Source organism: Denticeps clupeoides, unplaced genomic scaffold, assembly GCF_900700375.1.
Source record: "Denticeps clupeoides unplaced genomic scaffold, fDenClu1.1, whole genome shotgun sequence".
Lineage (NCBI taxonomy): Eukaryota > Metazoa > Chordata > Actinopteri > Clupeiformes > Denticipitidae > Denticeps > Denticeps clupeoides.
In genome coordinates, this window is record NW_021629928.1 from 38,685 (window position 1) to 46,996 (window position 8,312).

The following is an 8,312-nucleotide window of genomic DNA, read 5'->3' on the forward strand; positions in this document are numbered from 1 at the left end:
CATGTCGGATGAGTCCTCCTCCTGTGGTGAGTCGCTGCCGGCCTTCCGTGCCAAATCCCCTGCTCGACTTGCCCTTGTGGCCTGACTCCTTCGCATGGCGGCGCAGCTTACTGTAACACAGCCTACAGTCCTTTTCACCGCCGCCTGTCTTGGACGCCGCCAGTCTCCTGCCTCCGCCAGCTTACGGATCCCTCTCCGTAGAAAGCGCCCTGCATCAGTATTCAAGGCATGCTAACCTGCCTCGTGGCTTCTGAGGCAGTACTCATGCGAGCAGAAAGCCAGCGGAGGGGAGGGGAGGAGGCTCCGGAGCAGGGCTTTTAAGAACGTGCACAAATCCACCAGTGATTTGGAGATGTCTGCGAGCACCGTAGCCACGGCTCAGGCCCTGAGATCAGTGTGAGAGGAAATAACGCAAGGGGAGGAGAGGAAAGAAATGAAGAAATGTGAGGAATCCTAATTTGGAGCCTAATAGTAGGCTGAACGCTGCAGGCAAGCGTTGAAAGCCCTAGCAATTGACGGAGTAATTGTATGTTTTGCCGAGCCTGATTTGTCCGAGATTGTCAGCATTTTCGCTCGAGAGTTTTGTCCGTGTAAGAAAAAAAAAAAATAAAAAATTAATACTGTTTTACCACAAAGGCACGTTTGACAGAACGGCCTTAGAAAATGTCCTCGCTCCATTATCGGCCCAATCCTGCGGACAACAGGAGGAAAGGCAGGGCAAAATATAAAAATATACTCTCGCCTTTGTGTACGTGGTAATGAAGCAGAGGATGGGCGCTCAGTCACAGGGTGTACGGGTTTTTTTTTTTTTTTTTTTTGTTCAGAACAAACTGATAGCATCACAAAAAAAAAATCTATCAGAGAGCGTCGCCCTTGAGCTCAGTGTTTATCTTTTATGCTGTATTCGTATTTTGTGGGCATACAGGAGAACGAGAAAGGAATGGAAAGATAAAGTGTTTTTGGAGGGGGGTCGGTACTGCATGGCTTCCATCAGATCATTTTGGGCAAATTTAGACTGGACCATGACATGGAAGGTCTGTTTTTTGTTTTGTTAGACCAAAACAGCATTATGTAATACAGACAAAAGGGTGTATTTTCCCTGCACTATATAAGACATAGAATGTTTTCAGAATATAAAAAGGAAAAGACAGAACTGTTGCTTGTTATATATCAGCCCTTTTCGGTGGAGTGTGATTCAGCAGATGAACTTTACTGATGTTTTATGAACAACATTTCAAAAGGGAGGAGCCTGTAGGCATGACTGACAGCTCTGGCCCGTCTTACTTCCTCATTCTGGACAATTTGAAGCACACTCTGTCAACATGCCCAGGTGAAGCACGATGCACACTTTACTTCGAATACCTCATGTACACGGTCACATTAAAGAACATTACAACTCTGCTGTCGACATCTCAGAGCCACAGTTAAAGTCAATACTTTCCCATTGATTCAGACATTGTAATTTGAGCGCAGAGTTCAGATTTCACAATGACGACATGCACGTCCCATTGTTATGCATCTCAGGAAGGCCGTGAAGGAATTCACTGACTTTTGTAATTTGGGCTGAAAGGTGAACTGAAAGTGGTGGTGGTTAAAGGTCAAAAAACATGTGACCCTCATTTCTCTCATATGTGCCACATTCACTTTGACTCAAGGGTGTGCTGATTCGGTTTTGATAGTTAAAGGTCAGAGGTCAAGGCGCTGCGATCTACAGTGCATGTGTGTGTGTTTATGATATTTGCATCAGTTTCCCATTTCATTAGAAACGCAGTTCATATGAAGGCCCTTTAAATGAGGCAATACACATCATTTAGACAAAAATGTCTAAACAAAATATCAGTCGTGAAGCTGTAAGTGTTCTTGTTTTTCGAAAGCAGCCATGTTCTTTCCTCTTCACAGGAGCATACAAACTGCTTTATTTGACTCCAAGTTAGCGGGATGTAAAAGGACCGTGTGCTCCAACTCCACACTTCATGGCGGGGTGCCGCGTGGTAACGCGGCACGCTCAGGCACTCCCTGCCTGCCAAACGGCATTCGGCAAAATGGTCTCTGTTATCTCCCGCAGTGATTTCAGCTGTTTTGGTACCCAGACACACAAGCGCGCGCCGCACACGGTAATTAGAGCGCACGCCCGGTTTCACTTAATCACAGTCAAACTGTGCCGAGCGGCTGAGAAAACTGTCGACTCCGCGTTGTCGCCGAGGCTTTGTGAGGCGCTGGGGGCGCCATTGGGGTGTGGGCGCCATCACAGATGCAGCCTCCCGGACACCTGAAGCTCGGTGAAGCTCCCAGGTCACAGGAATCCGAGCGTTACAGACTTATTATCTTCACTATGTCTGTTTATTTATTCACTTTCCTATTTATTACTTTACTTTTTTTGGTTCTACTGTGAAAAATAATCAGATACCATACAGAGTATGGTATCTGATTATTTTTCATCCCAAATTATTCACAGTATATTTTCACAGTTTTTTTTTATTAAGTCCTTTTTTTTACAAATATTATCTAATGACATGCCACCACTGCACAAAAGCCATATGCAGCCTGTCAGGTCAATCACAGTATTCTTTTTCACACCATGCAACCAGATTAAACATTTGATCTGTGTTGTTCTGTTGATTGGAATTCATTTTGAGCTTCATTATACCAAATACTGTTGCGCCTATGATGAGGAATGAAATAGGGTGCATGATCTCTTAGCAAATATCATTTGTTTTTCCCTACTTTAGATGTTAGCGGGTGTCAAGATGTTTAAACAATTTCCAGGGTATGATTGACCAAACTATTTTCGCTAATGCAATTTTGCTAATGTAGATATATCAAAGTCATGTAGAAAAGCCTAACTTTTCGCTAACATTATGTAGAAAGAAAAGAAAAGAAAGAAATGGGAAAGAGAGCCCAGTAGAGCGCTGCTTTTCTGATGAAACAGAATATTCCTGTACAGATTATTTTGGGGTGGCAGTGCATTTATGGACTTTGTAACCTTTATGGTAAATCGGGCCCTTTTTTCTCTTGGTGACAGAAGTGTCGTCAGCCAGATTGTAATCTATCCCAACCGCAGACAAAAACAGTATTCAGTATTTTATTCAAGCTTAGTTTTGCATCAGATCATCCATGCCATTTTCAAATGCGTTTAAAGTAGCTGTTTCCAAGCAGATTTTCCTCTGGATGGAATAGGGATTGCAGTGTCTGGGAAATATCAAAGCCATGTGCCTAACCTCCCTCTGAGAAAATGTCAGCCCCTAAGGGTGAGTTCCTCTACAAGGGAGGATCCGGTGGTCTCCTCAGTGCCACAAGGCTCAGGTGCGCTGCGAGGGGTAAAAATGGCAATCTGATTCAAAATAATGTAACGATACTCCATGGGTGTTGCATAATATGATTGGGATTGAGAAATATTCCCCCTGATTCCTTTCATCCATTTTCTGTCTCCTTATTTCGTGTTTTTTTAGGCTTGTATCCATTCTGATTGCCATGATCATGTTCTCGACTTTTTTGATGCATCGTTTCAAGGGCTCATTGACCCCCGATCCACAGAAATATTGTGATACCTATGCAAATTGTGAAAAACGTGGGGGGGAAATCTGTGGATTAAGTCACATTAGCCTTGATTGATGGATATTCTAAATGGTAATTAGGACTGAAGGAGGTGCTTAATTCCACTTTAAAGTGCTCCGTAATTGGTTACTTGGTACCCGTGCATCCGGGGGAGGATGGAACCCACACTTTCTGCAAGCGCCCTGACCGCGCGGCAAGGCCCGGCAGATGTTTGGCTAATTGCAGAGGTGTTCATTTGTTGGCGCAGCCAGCCAGCGCTGTCACTTGATGTCGGGGGACTGATTTGTCTGCATCCGCGCGCGAGCGACAAGACGCGGTGCCAGCCCCGCAGCGGGGGGCACGCTTTTCATGCCCGCCTCCGATTTGACGACCGGGCCGCCGATGGAAGGATTTTGCCAGCTGTCTTCCGTCTCTTCCGAGTGCCGCTAATGCACCCGCCCTGCGCCTGCTGGCCGAAGACGTGTCTTGCCGCGCTCCGCCCCGGCAGCATTAAAGCTTTTTGGGGCTCTTCGGGTGCCATTTTCACACCTAACCTTCAAAAAAAATGTCAGCACAGCACGCGCCGGCCCCGCGCTGACCATATATATCTAGCCCCCGGCACCTTCACACATTAGCATGTGTGTGTTGCATAATTTCCTGCTTTTACACGCACTTAGCACACCTTCCCTGCAGCGCTTTAGCGCTTCCTCCGAAGATCTACCTTTATTTCCCGAGGCCCTTGTGCGGCTCCCGCCGAGCATACATTGCCAGGCACCTAATGTTACGACACGCGTGATTTTAATTACCAGGCCCTCTCTGCCGGCGCTGGCTGGCCGCGGTAATTGCGCCGGTGTGGGATTTAAGTGTGTCCTGCAGGTGCTTGTGTTTCATTTCTCTGCGCTACCTTGAAAATACCATAATTCAATTTGACATTTCGCCTGACCTTACGGGCACTTTGTTTACCGGAACGTGCAGACCCCCCACCCGCCGCCACCTCCTTCCCATAGAGTGGCTCAGCAGTTCATCATTTTCTCTTTTTATTTACCATACAAGAAATTGCTACTGCTGCCCACCCCCCCCCACACACACAAAACTCTTCTATTCTGCAAGAGGCCGGGCTCGCTAAAGGACAAAGGAACTTCAATTTAATCCATATTAGCATGACAGACCAATTTATGACAGGACTGACTTCTTTTGCAATATTTCAAGGCTTAAATGCCAATGAAAAATGGATTTGCTGTGACTGCGTGTCAAGCAGACAGTGATGTATGGTTGGGGGGGGTGCAGCATCACTTTCTCTGAAGTCTCCAATTCCCGCCCCCCCTTCCCCCGCCCCTCTTTCCTTTTCAGCCTTTCCGACCTGCGAGCCTCTGACCCAGTTCAGCTGCTCCAATGGGAGGTGTATCAGTGTGAAATGGCACTGCGATTCAGGTGGGTTTCACCGTGGTGATGCCGTCGCATCCCATACAGAACTAATCTGTCCCGTGGGTCCACTGGGGCATCCAGTCAACGCTCTGTATCCAAAGGTGATTCAGATGTTTTGATGTAAGCTCAATAACCAAATTATATAATTGCTTCATTGCCGAAATTTTCATTATTTATCTCATAACTCAATCTAGACCTTTTGCCATAATAATGCTTTAATGTCCAGATGTTCAGCTGCAGTGCCAGGGACCCATACAACAAAGGCAGCAACCTTACTGCTACAGTAATCATGGTTTATGTCCATGTTACTCTACATTAGATGCTCAGATTAACAGTTGGTTGAGCACAGAGAGGCAGTGATGAGTGGATTATGAGATGAATCTCCGGCCGCTGGCTGGACCGTATTCGCTCCAGTGAGTGCTGTGCTCTCCGTGTCCCCGCAGATGATGACTGTGGCGATGGGAGTGACGAGGCAGGCTGCGCCCGCTCCTGCTCCGATGCCTCAGTTCCAGTGTGCCAGCGGCCGGTGCATCCCGGATCACTGGCCCTGCGATGGGGACAATGACTGCGGGGACTTCAGTGATGAAAATGCCACTTGCACTGGGCCTGGCCTTGGTAAGTGCAAAGGAACTGGATGAAAAATAAGGGAATAAGGTTTCTTTTTAAATCTCATTTTGTAAACAAATATGGGGCTACAAATTACACTGTTGTCACCAAGGAATCGGGCAGTACTACCCACTTATTAACCATCAGTACAGGCACTTTTAGTGTCAATTTTTCCAAATGGGTGTTTTTTCATAGTTCAAAGCAAAACATAGTATTTTGCATTGAATGTGGCTCAGATTTTGGAATAAGGTTTTACCTATAATGTGTAAACAGTCTAAAACGTCACTCCACTGTATACATTTACTTTATTTTTTGGTTGGCCCGAATTTAAGATGACCGTCAATATATGTTCACATCCACCTTTTGAAATGTAGTTTTATCACACCGTTTTGAACATAGTACCAATTACTATACTATATTACTACCAGTATTGTGAGTAATGTGTAGCCTGCAAACACCATATTGAGGGTAAAAAGTCTTCTGTTTTGGGCCAATGCTGTGTATGGGGTCTCACACCTTGTGTTGTTTTGATGTACATTTATTACAGGCATATGAGCTTTTCAATTTCCAGAGCGTTTAACGAGCAAGGCTAATTTGCAAATTTGCACTAAGTATAAAAAAAGAAGATAATGCTTCAGTCAAAGCATCTCATAATTGCCCTCCGTAAAATGTTGCTAATTTGGGAAACACAGGCTTGAAATTTTTCTCCCTGCTCAACTCATGGCGGATCTAATCTTATCTCCACTCGGTAGAGAATGACCCTCCAGATCTGAATCTTTTAATCTGTTGTAATTAGCTCTGAAAGCTGCGCCCGGGCCTGGAATACTTTCCGCTCACTAGCTTGTCACTGAAATGAGGAAGCCATATCATCAAACCTGCCCGTGATGGAGGCATCTCAGCCTCCCCCTGTCGGGCTCTGGGTCTCCCGTCGCGGCTTCGACCCGTCATATTACACCTGGCTACTGCCAGCGCTGTCCTGGAGAGACGGAGAAGATTAGTTCCGAGCCGCGAGATCACCTTTCAAAAGGCGTTCCTTTTGCACTTGTGAACGTGTAATTAACAGAGACATCACAGATAGCAAAAGTGAGTTGGCCATGAGCTCGGTGAGGCTGTCACGCTGAAAGGGCAAACGTATCCACAAAGTACGCCTTAATTGTTCTTTCCTGGCAAGGAGATTTGAAGGCATCCTTTGTGACACTCTTGACCCACTTATTTGGCTGCGCCATCCAGGAGGCTTGCCGCGTCCTTGTAATGGCGTCGACCTCTCTGAGGGCAGCGTAGAGCAGATGAAAACTGCCAGCCAGTCCAAACAAAAGGAGCCCGCTCCTGTCCACACGGTGTGCCTGTTGGTTTTACAGCGCTGCCACCCTTGGTGGATTGCGGCGCTGACGAGTTCCACTGCCGGGCCGATGGCACGTGCATCCCTGAGCGGTGGCCGGTGTGGACGGTGACAAAGACTTGCGAGGACGGTGGCGATGAGAGAGCAGCTGCCAGGGCACCATGAGGATGTGCGACCCACTGGGCCAAGTTCACTTGCAAAGACTCAGGTATGGGCATGGCAGAATCCTTGCCGTATTTTTACCTCTCCCGGTGAAATCATTCAAGCTATAATGCAGTGGTTGGCGTCGGCGATTAGCTGCATCGCATTGCATGCAAGATGGACTGAACTTGACTGAAGACATGCCAGTAATTGCTAATAGTGTGATTCATTGGCAAAGTTAAGATGGCCGGCTTCCATTGAAAATTCCTGACCTGTGGTATAATATCCCACATCTGCTTGGTTCTCAAATCCATATGAGGTGCTTCAATGGCCCCATTTCACTCGGAAACTGTTCCAGGATCCTTTAAGTTCTACCAAAGACAGAGTCCTTTGTCCAGAGAACTATTCATCTATGCCGTTTGTGTGTGATTCCATTTCGAGTTCACCAGACGTTCCCAGTTTTATAGATCCATCTATCCTAACACACACAAATAGCATAAAGCAATGGGCTTTCAATTCATTTGTCTTCTAACTGGCAAATAAACTAGCATCCCTAACATCCCACTTGCATTTGCCATGACCTCCTCCTTATGGTCTCAGTCTAATCCCACTCACAAACCTCCCCTGAAACTTGTTCTCCTCCAGAATCCTTAAGCAATGGCCTTTTAAATTGATCCTTGAGATCATTTCTTTGTGTTTTGAGTGTTCTATTCCTTTCCAATCATCCGTATACCTACTTCTCCATTCCAGGGTCGCATAGGGCTGGAGTCTATCGAGGTTGCAGGGGAGCGATTCAATTTCTGATTTCTTCATAAACTTCCTCCTTGTTCTCAACATCAGTAGTTAGAATGGAACCTATCCGGTTTTCCCATGATGAATTAGTCTCTTTTCTTCTACAATATATCTCATCATGTGTCATGTGTTCCCTGTAATGTTTCATTATCCTGGCACCTCACAAAGTGCCTTGTAGAGGATGTTTCTTAGTGCTGGACTCAATCTTCAGTTTAACATGGCCACAATTCCCATTGAGAGGAGGCTTTGAAATTCATCTGCTGTGGAGCAGCAGGCACCATTATTGATCTGCCACAGAATTTGACCTGCAGTGGTCCTGAGCATTTGTCAGAAAGCATTCATGGCCTGGGTGGAATAATTCCCAGCAGGCCCTCTGTTTCAGCACAGCTTTTTGTAACCTTTTTGTCGCCCTGTGGCTTAAAAGCTGTGAATCAGTGTTACCTTGAAAAATGGCTGATATTAGGCTCGTTTTAAG

At 46.1% G+C, this 8,312-nt stretch overlaps 1 long non-coding RNA gene across 1 annotated transcript; it reads left to right on the forward strand.

Annotated features, from left to right (window-relative positions):
* Nucleotides 1–3: 3 nt before the first annotated feature.
* Nucleotides 4–5,457, forward strand: LOC114777484 (uncharacterized). The gene is made up of 3 exons (XR_003745911.1): nt 4–26; nt 4,885–4,965; nt 5,403–5,457. It is a non-coding gene; the product is annotated as an uncharacterized LOC114777484 (long non-coding RNA).
* The last annotated feature ends 2,855 nt before the right edge of the window (nt 5,458–8,312 follow it).